A 16552-nucleotide genomic window follows, 5' to 3' on the forward strand; every position below is an offset into this window, starting at 1 on the left:
AAAATACTATTATGGTTTTGTAGCCTTTTGAAAGAGAAATATAATCCGGATTATTTTTAGAATTTAAATATATAAAAATTAAGATGCTTTTATATACTTTAAGGAATAATATAAAATAGAATTGTTTATAGTTCTATGTAAATCTCTATATATTCGAGAAGACAAAAACAATAAAAGAAAAAGTATGCCAAGTAAGTTGCCTAGGTTTCTCAAGCTAGAGATTTTCTTTTTCCTTGAGAGAAGATAGGGAATTAGTAAGTTATGCAGGTTATTATTGGCATTGATTCATCGGTGAGCCGGGTTGGACAATGTTGGTGCAAGTTTTGCAGGACATTGGATGCTGGAGGGACGGCAAAATTGGGTCTCTCAGAGAAGTGACCTATAAAAAAGTTCTAGCCGAGATTATTTGGCGGGGATCCTTTGACACTCAAGTCAAAACTTTTGTTTGATAGATGGAGGAGCATGAGAGGCAGAATAGTAACGTACATTTTTTAAGATCTCCTTTGGACCTCCTTTTATGGACGGAGGTAGGAGCTTTGGTTGATAAGTCGGTTGGCACGATCCTGTCTGATCAGAACGTAATTTGGGCGTAATGATGGAACTGTCATTTGTGACTCTCAGAATATAGTGGTTGTGGTTGCTTTATCCATTTTGTGACAGCTGTCGCCTAGCAGGCGTTGAACTTCACACTGGTGTGCCAACTGATATCAGTGAGCTGACGGTCGGTCACGATTAGAAGTCGAATGCTTTATGCCATCCTCGAATAGGGAAGTCAAGAGCTAGGAGTCCGTTCGGCAGTGGAAAGTCAGTCGGTTGGATGTGATCAGTTGAAAACTATTATCTGGATAGATTGAGCTCATCATTTGAGCATGTCGATGACTCTTTAGTCTAGTCTGCAAGGATTGACTATTGAAAAAACATCAGCAAACTCGGATGAGGGTTATTAAGCGCCTGTCGGCAGGGCTTCATCTGCTCAGGCTGTAGACCACCAATCGGCAAAAGTCGAGAACTAGTCGATGATGAAGTGATAAAAGTCATGGCCAATGATAGATCGACGGTAGCCCAAGAGATGGGCTTATCAGACTAGGATATCTGGGTCCTTAGACTTCTTTATATCATCGGTCAGCATAAAATTTCTCCTAATACATGTCCCTTACTCTCAAGTCCAAACTTTGATCAGGCGAAGGGAGTATACTTTCTTCCCTAAGCTGAAGATATGAAGAGACTTTTCAATTGTGGGACATGCATGATTTTTAGAACAGATGGGAAGCAACATGGCCAAACCATCATAGCTAAATTAAATGAGGGGTGATTCGAAATCTCTCTTTTGGAGTGTGGTATTGATTTGACCAATTGGTGGCTGAGGCTAACAAATAGGGGGGCACCACATGCCACAGGTCATTTGACAGGAAACGATTCAATATCTCTGAGGATTATTTTTCTTCGACTATAAGTAAGGAAAAAGTCTATCTCGACTCTTCGATTGTTCCTAGTCTCTTTTATTTTTTCTCTTTTTTTTTCTATCTTCTTTGTCTAGATCGCCACTATGTCGTCTTCACCGTAGTCTTTCAGGAGTATTTCTGAAGGTGTCCTTCCGCTGTTCCATTTCTCTATATCTACCCTTGTTCTCATGGGTTTTCTTGATCGTCTTTTCTTGCCCATCTATTTTCTCCTCCTTACTTTTTCCTCCAGATTGGTTTTTCAGCTTCTCCACTTTGATTTGAATGGCGGATTCCGACAATTCTATAGGAGACTGATCTTCTCCGATGATGAATCCTGAGAATCTGACTAGGGAGCGGAGCAAGGTCGATCCCGACGGTGCAAAGATCCATGAGGTGGTTTCTGATGATGCTTCGGAGGTCAGGGCTAGTTGTGACATCATGTACCAATTTTTATCGTCATCCATTCAGGGTGACGACGTTCCTGTAATCACAAAAATTTGATAAATGCAATAAAAACTTTTTATATCACATTTTCTTTCGCTCTGCAATGCTATCTAGTATCATCGTTGGACTTCTTCATGTTACATTCCTGACGAGAAATCTTCGACACTCATCATATCAATCGCTCCCTATATACATTAGCTATGGGTGATACTTCATAAATCAAGATGCATTTAAGATGGATGTGACGTGATTGGGCAATGATCATGGAGAATAACGGCTGTTTTTCTTTCGATGGACTAAAATTTGAAAGAACGCTTCAAGCCTATGGAGATGCACCGCATGACGGTATACCGATCTGTGAGGCATCATTGGGATTGATTTTTGAGGTTGGAAAGACGTGCCATTTATGGTCTAGAGAATAATTGTACCATCAAAACTAGTGATTGATGATCAATGGAGGCACTCACACCTATAAAAAGGGGCTGATGGCTCGCGAAAGCTTCACCTGTTGGAGTAGATCCCTCAATTGCGGAACACGGATCACCCACTCAAGATCGCAACAATATCCGAAAGCAGATGTTGATACCACATGAGAAAAAAAAATAATAAACAAACACAATAAAAATACATGGATTGACTTCAAGCCTATCTTCATGGGGCGTGCAAGCTTCACTATGAGAGAAACAAAATCAAAGAATATAAAAGAAACTTACCACTCAATTTTTATACAAGAGTCTCTCAAAAAGAAGCTCCAAAATTCTCATAAAAACTCTCTAAAATCTCTTAACAAATCTCTCTGCATGATCAGGACGTCACCAGCTATCTGACCCAATAAACGAATCGTCAATCGAAGTTTTATAGCCTCCAAAAATTTTAAAATAGTGTTTCACTAGAAGACTAAGTCCACATCAAAGTTCAAAATCAATTCTAACCATTCAATTGTGACCGGCTTGCATTGTGGCCATCCAATCATGCATCCCTACGCTCCTGATCAAACTCGAAAAGCCTCTCAACCGTCTGATCACGATCGGCCCATTCTAGAGCCATCGGATTATGCTCTGGTCCATGCCATCACCTATGAACCGCCACAGAGTGTGGTCTACCATGGACTGTGATACCCAGACGGGCCTGGGTGCCCGTGTTCATGGGCCATGCGCATGCCTAGGCTGGCCCAGTGCCAGCATGCTATCGAGCCTAGCCTGCACCACCTCCGACCTGTGCTGGCCTGTGGTCCCCTCCGACGGCCCATGGACGGTACCAGCTGCTTCCAACCTACTTCCTCACGTGTATCTTCTTCATCTGGACTCCATTTGGACTGATCTTGATCTTATTGGATTTTATTTTTTCATCCTAGATCTCGTTTTAGTCTTATTGTGAACTGAATTTTGAGATATTTTTCTCAACATCACCTTCCATTCTTCCTCTCATAATACTTACAAAACTCTCTGTTCCCTCCGCCATCTTGATGCTCTCTAAGAAAGCTATCAAGGAGACTGTCAAGGAGAGGAGGGCCGCCTGAAGAAGGCCCTTTCATCAAAAAGGATGAAGAAAGGGGAGCCGGGCCAGTCCGCATCCTTTGATATGCCATTTGCCCCCAGTCGAGCTAGGTTTCTACTCCCTATATGGAGCCCGAAAAGAAGCCGCCACTGCTACGGGGGTGAGAGTGCCTCGTCCTCCACTATGTGAATCCCCTATGTGGTCCACGAGCGTTGTATCGAGGAGTTTAAGACCTCGACGACATTCGAGGAAGAAATCACTGATGCCGTGGCCTCCGCCTTCATCTTTGGGTTCAAAGATTGTAAGGCCCGCTTGTGGCGAATGATGCCACAGTTGGACCTCAGCTACCTCCTCCTTGACAACAATGGTGAGAAAATAGGGGCCCTCTCCTCGAATGAGGAATGAACTTCTCATCCCTTTTCTATTTTTTTTTTTTTTTTTGGTAGTGCGTGAAGCACTATTTTTGTAAAACATTTTAATGATAAAAATGAATTTTACATCTCCTTGCGTAGTATTCATGTGTAAAATTTTTGATCATCAGTTATTCCTCTATTAGGCCAATCAAAGGTCATTTTGTTTAAAGTCGAACAAAAGCAACCTCAGTCAGACCGAACAAAGGCCATCTTTTATTTAAAGCTGATCAAAGGCTTCTTCAGTCGGACCAAACAAAAGCCATCTTTGATTTAAAGCCGATCAAAAGTCATTCGGTCGGACTGAACAAAAACTATCTTTACTTTAAAATCGATCAAAGATTCCTTCAATCAGATCAAACAAAGGCCATCTTTAGTTTAAAATTGATCAAAGGCTCTTTCAGTTAGACCGAACAAAGATCATCTTTAGTTTAAAGCTGATCAAAGACTTCTTCAATCAGGCTGAATAAAGATCGTCTTTAGTTTAAAGCTGATCAAAGGTTCCTTCAATTTTTGAGGATTGCAAGTTGATGGGCAAATAAGAAACCATAATTTTTAAAGAGCAAGAATTTTATTAAAAAGTATTGTACGATACATTACTGATAGTATACTTAGAGATTCTCTGAATTTCATAGTCGAAAGAGTGGGTTTCATCTAATTGCTTTAATCGGTAGGTTCTTAGCTTGATCACTTCATCCATCTGGTATAGATCCTCTTAATTCAGAGCTAGCTTGCCACATTCGTCAGGTTGAAAAACTTTTGCTCTATGCAAAACTAAATCGTCGACTTTAAAGATCTTATTTCGAACACTGGAGTTGTAGTACCAAGCGATCTTGTGCTGATAAGCCACCATTCAAATATGCACTCTTTCTCAAATTTTCTCAATAGATCTAGATCAGTACGTAGCCTTTTTTAGTTAATCAACTTGTCATAGTTCTCAACTCATGCTGACGGGGCCTCAATTTCAATAAAAATCACTACTTCCATCCCAAAGGCTAGGCTAAAAGGGATTTCTCCTATCGAAGCTCTTGGTATTTTGATATGTCCAGAGCATATGGTGGAGTTCATCAGTCCAAGATCCTTTGGCTCTATCCAATCTTATCCAAGACCCTGAAAAATGGTCCGATTCATTACCTCAACTTCTCCATTTGCTTGAGGGTGAGCTACAAAAGTAAGATGGTGCGAAATCCCATGCTCCTCATAGAACTCTTCAAACTTAGCTCTAATGAACTGCCGTCCATTGTCTGTAATTAGCACTCGAGGTAGTCTGAACCGACATATGATTGATTTTCAAATAAAATCTGTCACCCTTGCTTTTGTGATGTGGGCTAGTGGTTCGGTCTCTAACCATTTGGTGAAGTAGTCTACAGCGACGAGCAGAAACTTTCGCTGATTTGAAGCTAGTGGAAAGGGATCAAGAATATCCATTTCTCATTGTACAAAGAGCCAGAGTGCGCAAATGGGGATAATCAGCATTGGGCAGTCATTATATGTTCGAATTTCTCTAGCACTTGCCACCACATAACATAGTTCTCAAAATCTTTTTGCAAAGTCGGTCAATAGTAGCCCTATTGAAGGAGCTTGTAAGCTAGTACTCTTTTTCGATGTGACTCTCACAAATGCCCTCATACATCTACCTAAGTACGTAGTCTGCTTCAGATAGTTGTAGGCATTTGAGAAGGAGCAAAGAATAGGACCCCTTGTACAGCTTTCCTTTATAAAAAAGATATTTGGATGATTGATATTTTATTTTGAAGCCTCTTTTCGATCTGTAGGTAGCTTTCCGTCTTAAGATAATTGATCAGTAGATCAATCCAAGAGGGTTTCTTGTTCATTTGCATCACGATCGTCAGCTCCTCAATACTCGATCTGTCTATTACTTCAAAGAAAGCTTTTTTAGGCAAGTTGAGTAGTGCCGATGTTGCGACTTAGACAATAAGTCGGTCTTAGAATTTTTTGAGTTGGATATCTGTTGGACTTCGAATTTATTAAACATGGATGTCAGATCTCTGATCTTTAGAGATACCTCGGCCTCATAATTACTCTGAATATGCTCGACGACCAATGGGAGTCACTACAAGCCTTCAGATCTCGTATCCCAACCCTCTAGCTATTCGGAGCTCTACGGCCAAGGCTTCATATTCAGCTTCATTATTTATTGCTAAAATTCGAAGTGCAAGGCATACTCAACTACTATCCTTTCTGGATCTGAGAGGATCAATCCTACTCCGAATCTTACAGAGTTGGATGAGCTATCCACGTACATCACCTAGGAATTGATACAAGTTTCTGAAGGACCTTCGACCATTGGCACTTGGGGCTTGGCTTCTCTCAGCTTAGCTAGCTCATTCAAAATAAGTACATTTGTCCATGAAGTCGACCAAGATTTGGACTTTAATAGCTGGTCGAGATCGAAACTAAATATCGAACTCGGATAGTCCAATCACCAATTTTGTGATTCATCCTGATGTATCTGGCCGATAAAGGATATTCTTTATCGGTTGGTTCGTTGGGAGAATGATGGTGTGAGTTTAAAAGCAAGATCAAAGCTTTTAAGCCACAATAAAGAGAGCGTAAGCTAAATTTTTCAGCTTTGAATATTGGGTCTCTGTATTTCTCAGGGTTCAACTGATGTAGTAGATCGGCTTTTGAATTTTACTTCATTATTGAACCAACACTACACTCATTGTAGTGGGCGAAATCGCAAAGTATAAGAATAGCTCCTCATAAGGATCATGCTTGCCGAGCAGCGAGGTGGATCCGAAGTATTTTTGAGATCTATAAAATTTTTTTGGCACTCTTCGATCCATTGAAAGTTTTTTGACTACTTCAGAATTTAAAAAAAAGATAGACATCATTCAGCCGATTTTGAGACAAAAAGTTCCAAGCAACAATCTTTGTTTGAGACACTGTACCTCCTTGATCATCCTTAGAGGAGCTATCTCTTGCATAGGTCTTGATCTTCTTCAGGTTGGCCTTTATTTCTCGGTTGGAAACCATAAAGCCTAAGAATTTCTTCGAAGTCACTCTGAAGGCACATTTAGTCAGATTCAGCTTCATTTTGTACTTTCACAGAGTGGTGAAGATTTCTCTGAGATTATCGATATGGGTCATCATAGACTTGCTTTTAACGAGTATGTCATCTATGTACATCTTTATATTTTATCCAATCTAATCTTTGAAAACTTTGTTTATCAGGCACTAATAAGTTGTATCTGAATTTTTTAAACCAAAAGATATGATCCTATAACAAAAGAGACCTCGGTCAGTAATATAAACTATTTTTTTTCCATCTTTAGATGCCATCTGGATTTGGATATAATTGAAGAAGGCATCCATGAAGGTTAGAAGCTCATGATCCATGTGGCATCGACCAGCTGATCAATCATCGATAGGGGATAGCTATCCTTAGGGCAGACTTTGTTAAGGTCAGTGAAGTCAATACATATTTGTTATTTTCCATTCGTCTTCTTAATTATGACCACATTCACGATCCACTCTGGATAAATTATTTTCTTTGATAAATCCTATCTGGAGCAGTTTGTCCACCTCTTCGATTGTTGCCTTCTACTGCTCAAGCATGAAACTCCACTTTTTTTGCTTGAAGGGGTGTTGATTCTAGCTTACATTCAATTGGTGCACCATTATCGAGGGATCAATCCTCGACATATCCACCAGTGTCTAGATGAAGACGTCCGCATTTGTCTACAAAAATAAGGTTAGTTGGTCTTCTGTTACCTAATACAAATTTGATCCATTCTAAATTGTGTGCTCTTGATTTTCATCCACCAAAGGGATTGAGATGAGGTCCTCAATTGGTTCTCTCCACTCTCGACTAGCTCATGTGAGTATCCAACCCTTCAATTAAGAAGGACTCGACAGGCCTGGCTCTTGAAAAGCGATATTGTAGCCATGACATGCCAAGTCCTGATCTCCATAGACTTTTTCGACTCCATGTGATGTTGAAAATTTTACCTTCAGATGGTATGTGGGCATAATGGCTCAAAGTGCATTCAGGTCTAGTCAGTCGAGGACAGCATTATAAATTGAGGATACTCAGACGATCAGAAAATCAACTTAAATGATGGATTAGAGAGAGAATCAGCCAGCATTCATAGATAGCATGATTACTCCTTCCATAGGGTTGGGGTTCTCGATAAATCCAACTAGTGAGGAATCAATCTTCTCTAGTCGATCAACAGATATTTCATCTTTGAAAAGTATCATAAAATAAGATAACAACAGAGCTTCCATTATCAATTAGGACACGACGTATATCATAGTTTTCAACATTCAAAGTTACAACCACCGCATTATTATGCAGGAACTGAATTTCTTGAGCATCTTCTTCGATAAAAGTTATAGGCTCTCCAGTTCTCCATCTTTTACCGCTTCTTCATTTTCGTCGATCCCTTCGCTGCGGTGCCCCCCAGTGATAGTGTCTATTATGCTGACTAGGGTTCGATCTTTCTGTAGCTCGGTCTACTGTGGTTGCTCTATTGGCCGAGGAGATCTCCATCGATCTTTTCGCTGCTCCCTTCTTCGTTGAATAAATCGATCGAGACATCCATGCTTGATGAAATTCTTGATCTCATCTTGGAGTTGAATATGCTTCTCTATGTCATGATCATGATCTCGATAGTACAAGCAGTACTTATTAGAATTTCTTCAAGTAAGGGGTGTCTATAGGTTCCTCACCTCCGGGAGCTATCTTCTAATCTCTATCAGCACTTGAGTCCTTGGACATTCAGTAGAGTGTAATTATTATACCTCCTCAGTTGTGAGGCATGCCGATCCCTTTTCTGTAGACTCCTAGGTTGGTAGTTCTGAGGAGGGGTCCCATTCCTCGACTTTCGAGATGGAGATTTGGAGTGCTGTTGGATTCTCTCCTCTCACCTCGATGAGTGCTCCTTATTCTACTTTCCTCTTATGATGGAACTAGTGGAGGCCTCATCTTCAACGAAGACCTCCTTCATGTGGGCGTATTTCTCCACCTGGATCAACATGTTGGGGAAGTCCCAGGAATAGGTCTTCACCAGTGACCTCTTGAGGTCATTCTTCAAAAGTCCGTTCATCATTACGGACATCACGATCGAATAATCCAGATCGTGAACATCCAGAGTAGCCATAGCGGTTGACAAAAAACTAGATCGACTCACCCTCTCTACTTGACAATATAGAGGTAGTTGGATCGCTTCTGTTGATGTCGGCTATTAACAAAATGATCGACAAAAGATCAGCTCAACTATCCAAAAGAATGAATCGAGACCAGTTTCAGACTAGAATATCAATATCGAGCCATCTTTTTTAGAGTAGAGGGAAGACTCGACAAAGGATGGCATTAGTGGTTCCATGAAGAAGCATCACCGTCTTGAAGCTCTCAAAATATCGATGGGGTCGATAGTCCCATGATAGTTTTCTAACTGTGGAGCCTTGATGTGTCGAAGAAGTGACTCCTGTATAGTCCTTGAATCAAAAGAAAGGTCATTATTGAACCTGTCATATGGTGCCAAAAGAGTATTGCGATTGCATCAATCCATTGATCAATCTTCCGAAGCCATCGCTCGAGTACATCATTTTGTGTGGTGCAAACCTTAGAGTGTTAGGGAGATGCCAATCAGGGGTAGAGTCATGTCCTGACTGGGGGCTTGAAGATCGTCGCTTTCTTGGTTCCAGAGTTCTAAGACGGATTTGTCTTCTCTCCAGACTTTGCAGAGGGGCCCACAGCTGTTTCGATGGTGGTGACTGTAAGACTGAATTTGGTGGTGGTGCCATTGATAGAGGTGCAGGGATGGCCTGATCAGACTGCGACATCGTTTGTGGAGGTATAAGAGCGGCTCAGATCATCTGGACAGCAGCCATCAAATTTTGGACCTGCTGAAAGAGTAGGTTGAACTGATCCACCATTATCCCCATCGGTTGAAGAGGCGGGGGAGTTTTCGCTGCTGGTGGTTGTACCTGATTGTTGGTCTGGCTCTCTATCGATCAAGGAGTGATGATATTGGTATGGTAGGATGAAGCTCTCTTAGGTGGCATGATTTTACTGCTCTCAATTTGTACTTCTCCAAATGGGATAGCCCTTCTTTAACGTCAATCTGTTGGTGCAAGATTTCGCAGGACGTCGGGATACTGGAGTGGACAGCGAATTGGGTCTCTTGGAGAAGTGATCTGTAAAAAAGTCATGAAGGTTGCTTCGGTGGGGACCTTCTAACGCTCAAGTCAGAACTCTTGTTCAATAGATGGAGGAGCGTGAGAGGCAGAATAATGACATATCTTTTTTAGGATCCCCTTTCGATCTCTTTTTATGGACAGAGGCAAGTTTTGGTTAGTAAGTCAGTTGGTACGATCCCATCCGGTCAGGACGTAATTTGTACATAGTGGCGGAACTGTCGTTCGAGACTCTCAGGATATGGTGGTAGTAGTTGCCTTATCCATTTTGTAACAGTTGTCGCCTAGCAAGCGTTGCACTTTGCATTGATATGCCAACTAATATCAGTGAGTCAAGGATTGGTTGGTCACGATTCGAAGTCAAATGCTCTATGCCATCTTCGGATAGAAAGTCAAGAGCTGGAAGTCCGTTCGACAGCAGAAAGTCGATCGATCGGATGTGATTAGTTCAAGACCGTTATCTATGCAGACTGAGCTCATCATTCGAGTGCATCGATGACTCTTCAGCCTAGTCTATAGAAATTGGCTATTGAGAAAATATTAGCAGATTCGGATGAGGGTTATCAAGAGTCAGTCGGTGGTCTTCATCTGCTCAGGCTATGGACCACCGATGGACAGAAGTTGAAGACTAGTCGATGATGGAGCGAAAAAAATCATGGCCGACAATACGCCGACGGTGCCCCAGTAGATGGACTTATTAGGTTGGGATATCTTGAGCCTTTGACTTCTTTATATCATTGATCCATGTGAAATTTCTCCAACAGGTAACAATAACCTATTGATGATCAACTAATGTATTTCAAATATATAAATATAAATACAATTTTAAAACAAATCGATGATCTTGTGAAATGAATTGCCACTATTAGCGAGCAAGCAAGCCATAATAGTTCATGTTCTGTGACCAAACTAGATCACATCCATGAGGTGGCAAGGGAAACAACTCATATTTTGTTAATCCAAAGCTAAATATCCCATGTCATTAAGTTTGCTCTGGTCAATATATTTCATCATTTTTATTTGTACTGAGCTGGATGGTAAATAGTAACCCAAATTTAAATTGGATCATATGGCATATGCAATCCAACCTATGCTCAATCTTCTTTTTTTTCTTTTGTTTTTCACTTTTGTTTAAGATCGAGAGAAAAAAATCCCTACCTACTAATCTATATCATTCCATGAGCTGACCTTAATCAAAATTGAATCCTATTCCCTTATCCAAGTAAGAAAATATTGAGATAATTTAGCCGACTCTTCGATTCCGACTTTCAATCGATCTGATTAGTATGAACTGTCGACTATTATTCGATGGATCAACTAACAGTCGGCAATCTTCAACCATCCTTGACAAATTCCAACTATGATGACTCGACTGATTTCAGATCGATGACCATCGGTATATCAGAGTTGTCAACCGATGGTCATTCGAATTTTTTCAATTGTCGACATACAGTCGATATCTTCAGACTACCAATATATAGTCAGCAAATGAGAAATTGTGAGTACAGAAAGCGCATAATGTCCAGAACATGATTAGTGATGGATATAATCACCCATCCACGATCACATAATACTGAGATAAACGGGATCTACGTATCTAACTGTTACAAATGGTTACCAACAACTCATCTATAAAAGGAGGTAAATAAATAGCATTTGGTAAGGACTCTTTGGAGCTGAAATTTGTTTCTCTAAATACTTATCTGTCGTTCATCACTCTCACTGACTTAAGCATCGAAGGATCCTCGCCGGACATAATTTTGATCAGTGTAGATTTTATTTTGTAGGTGCTCTTCACCGGCAACAGACGCAACAGGAGATTGACTGCAACAGATTAGCACGTCAGGAAGGGACAAAAATATGAATAATCATAGTAAAGATCAAGCTCAAAATAATTCTATAAGATTCGTGAGGCAATCTTCTCACCGAAAAGATCTCCCTCCTCCACCCAGCTCTTCGCATCCTGTAATCACTATGGATGTACAAATTGCTGCTTTAATGTAACAAATGAAGGTGTTGACGAGGTGGTGCACAGATTCTAATAACAACAGACACAACAACAACAGCAGCCATCGATGAAAGAGCCGGTGGCTTATTCAGTGCCATCCAGGCACAGCCATCGTCCTCCACGGTACTCACCCTCTTCATCTCCAGAACGACGATCGTCTCGATGTTCTCATCAAGTCAAGCAACTGCATTCTCGATATTCTCATCATGTCACTCATCCTTCACGATGATCTTCTTCTCCTTCTCATGTACATAGTATCAAAAAGGAAAAAAGACCGTGCACCTTTCTTTCTCCATCCTCAAATTCTTCAGGAGATTCTACCATCGGATTTTTTCAGCAATGGCGGCTTAATAACTACGAGCATAAATTTAAGAAGATTGACCGCTAACTTGTCCGACTCCATATGGAAAGTCAGAAATCTTCCAATGACCTCAACTTTCACACTGTCCAATCTCTTTCTCAGCGTATCTTGGACGAGCTGATCCCGTCTCGATTCAAGATACTGCAAATAGAGTCATATGACGGCTCTACCGACTTAATTGATCATTTGGAGAGTTATAAGGCTTTCATGATGATCTAGGGGGCCACCGATGTCCTCTTATATATTGACTTTCCGATAACTATTCAGAATGCTGTTCGAGTTTGGTATTCTGGACTTCAATCAGAGAGCAAAATTCTTTCGAGTAGCTCAAATATTTTTTCGTGGCCATTTCACACTAGTCGAAAGGTGCCAAGGACATTAGATAGTTCTTCTCCATCAAGCAAAGCGAGACAAATACATTGAAAATTTTATGGCTTGCTTTAACACGACCATGCCTGAGATCGGGGATCTCAATGAAGATATGGTCATCTCGACTATGAAGAGAGATCTGAGGAGATTCAGATTCATCTACTTTTGGATAAGACTCTCCTCTAGATCTATGATGAATTCTTGGAGCACGCATACAAGTATATTTGCATGGATGAAGGTACTTCTGACCGGTGCCAGACAAAAAAAAAAGTCAAAAAAAAAAAAATGAAGCTTCGATCGAACCAAGTCGATTAACGTCAAGAAGCGAGCTTTATCCCATCGATGAAGTCCAAGACCGAATAACTATGGTAGCAGGTATGACTCCTGTACTTCTCTTTCTGCTTTTCGTGTGCAGATCTTAATAGAGATCGAAGAAAAGGAGTATCTTCGACATTTCCATCGATGAAAGTGCCATCGAAGAGTCACGACAAGAAAAAATATTATCGATTTCATCGTGATTACGATCACGATATCGAACAATATATTCAACTCAGGAATGAAATAAAGGCCATGATCCGATGTGGCTACCTTAAAAATTTCAACGAGATCGTCCGACTCAACCTCCCACTGACCAACAGCCTCAACCATAAGCTGAGAAAATGATCAACAATCGATCGATGGTGGGAGTGATTAATATGATCTCTAGACGATCGAAGAACTGGGAGGCAACTTTCGAAGAAGAGTCGATAAAAAAATGATGACTTAACAATATAATCTTTTTTCGAAAGATGATGTTCGGAGAATACAAATTCTTCATGATGATACTATCATCATTTTGACGATGATAGCAAACTATGATGTAAAAAAAAAATTAATCAATAATGAAAGCTCTATCGATGTTCTTTTTTATTCGACTTTCTTTCGAATGCGACTACCGACTAACCAACTCAGAAGAGTCTCTACGCCATTTATCAATTTTTCTGGAGATGCAATTATTGTGAAAAAAAAAATTACTTTTCCACTAACTGTGAAAACAGATCCACAATAAAGTATCACTCTCGTGATATTCACAGTTGTCTGAATTTTCTTGACTTATAATATCATATTTGAGTGATCTAAACTTAATACCTTGAGAGCAATAGTATCGACATATCATTTATTGATCCAATTTTCAACAAAAAATGGAGTCACAGAAATGCATGGAGATCAACAACTTGCTCGATATTGCTTCATGATCTCTACAAAGAATAATCAATCTGAAGATTCTTTGTCTGTTGATAAGTTAGACTAAAGAGAAAATGAAGAAATGAGTGAACTAGCTGAGCAACTGATCGTAATTATCTGATCCGGAGCGATAACAACTGGTGAATCTACTAAGAAAAATGTCATATTTTTACTTGATCGCAATCGAAATATCAGAAATTCTTCCAAAAGTAATAACTCACTGACTGAATATTGATCATAAAGTTAAGTCGGTGAGATAGAAGAAAAGTATTTTGCTCCTAAAAGGCAAAAGATCATCGATGAAGAAGTTGACAAGCTTCTTGCGGCTGGCTTCATCAGAAAAGCTAATTATTTGATTGACTTGTCAATATAATGATGGTGAAAAAAATTAATGAAAAATAGAGAATTTACATCGACTATATAAATCTAAATGAAGCTTATCCGAAGAATAGTTTTTCCTTACCAAAGATCGACCAACTAGTTGATGCAACTTCAGAATATCAACTTTTAAGCTTTATGGATATTTTCGCGGACTACAATCAGATTTGGATGGTATCCGAAGATGAGAAACACACTGCCTTCATAACCGACAAATGTATCTACTGCTACAAAGTAATGCCATTCGTTTAAAGAATGTCTTAGCTACTTATCAACGACTGATTAACAAACTGTTCAAGGTACAAATTGGATGTAACATGACAGTCTATATTATGATATGCTAATGAAAAGCTTCCAAACTTCTAATCATATTTGAAACTTGGAAGAAGCTTTCGACACACTTCGATGACATCAGATAAAATTGAATTTGACTAAATATGCATTCGAAGTAACTTTCTAATTTTTTTTTAAAATTTCTTGTATCACAATAAAGAATTGAAGTTAATCTCAAGAAAATAAAGGCTATCATCAATATGAAGCGTCAAGCTCCAAGATAGAGATACAACAACTACTGAAGGATCGCGTACTCAGTCGATTTATCTTAAGATCGATAGAAAGATGTTTACTTTCTTCAAGATCTTAAAGATTTTTCATGATCAGATGAGTGCCGACAGTCCTTCGAGGATCCGAAAAAATATTTGACATCTCTACTATTACTCACAAAATTGAAGGTGGAAGAAATATTATATCTTTATCTGGCAACTTTAGCGAAAGTGGTTAGTTCAGTACTTGTTCAAGAAGATGAAAATGAATTCTACGATCGATTTATGACATCGATAAGGTACTTCATAATGTTAAAATACGATATTCAAGAATGAAAAAGATGATTTATGCTCTAATCATATCATCACAATGATTTTATTTATACTTTCAGGTACATCCAATAGTTATCTTGACAGATCAGTCACTGAAGATAATTCTATATCGATCTGATATTTTAGTCGAATGATGAAATAGATAATAAAACTCAGTGAGTTTGATATTCAATATCATTACGACCGTCAATGAAGGCATAAATTTTGATCGATTTTATCGTCGAATGTACCATATCCGACAATAATCTTAAGGATGAGCTCGACGATAAATCGAAATAAATTGAAACTCTTAAGACCGACTTAGCATTGATTTGGATGCTGCATATTGATGGAGCATCTAACACACAAGGCAGTGGAGTCGATTTCATCCTCATCAATTTCGAAGGGATCGTAATCGAATATGCCCTTCGATTTAATTTTAAAGCCTCAAATAACCAAATCGAGTATGAAGCTTTTCTAACCGGCTTGAAGATTGTCAAAAAATTGACATCAATAACTTAAGATTTTCATCGACTCATAATTGATTATCGGACAAGTTAAAGATGAGTTTGAAGCCCAAAATCCTGTTATGATGAAGTACCTTCAGAAAGTGAAAGATCTCACATCGACTTTAAATATTTTGAGATCTCTTACATTCCGAGAATAAAAAATGCTCAAGCTAATACACTTCTCGACTCGTAACTATTTCATTCAGCTCATTTGGTCGGACGTTATCGAATGTTTTAAACAACCGAGTATTGATAAAGTCGAAGAAGTATTGCAAATCAATGGCGAGCAAGCTGGATGGATCCGATTATCCTGTATTTGACTGATGGAACTCTACTTGCAACTCCTTCAGAAGCCAAATAACTATGATGGATGATCTCGTAATATATTTTAATGAATGGACAACTTTATAAAAGTCATTCTCTCTTTTCTTACTAAAGTGCTTGAGACCAACGGATGCCGACTATACACTCTAAGAAATTCATGAAGAGATTTGTGAAAATCACTTGGAGGATAAATTATTAGCTTATAAAGTCTTGCGACAAAGATATTATTGGCCCGCCATAAAGAAAGATGCAGCTGAACTTGTTCGAAGATATGAACCATGTCAGAAATATACTAACACACAACATCAACCAGCCAACCAGCTAACATCAATCATTGCACCGTGATCCTTGCACAATGAAGAATCGACATATTAGGTCCTTTCCCCCGGTATTTGGTCAGAGAAAATTTATAGTGGTTACCATTGATTACTTCACCAAATAGGTAGAAGCTGAACTCTTAGCACAAATCACTAAAAGTAAGATGGAAGATTTCATTCAGAAATCAATCATATATAGTTCAGTCTACCATACACCATCATCATCGATAATAGTCGATAATTCGAC

The sequence above is a fragment of the Elaeis guineensis genome, chromosome 4 (genome assembly GCF_000442705.2).
Source record: "Elaeis guineensis isolate ETL-2024a chromosome 4, EG11, whole genome shotgun sequence".
In the NCBI taxonomy this organism is placed as follows: domain Eukaryota; kingdom Viridiplantae; phylum Streptophyta; class Magnoliopsida; order Arecales; family Arecaceae; genus Elaeis; species Elaeis guineensis.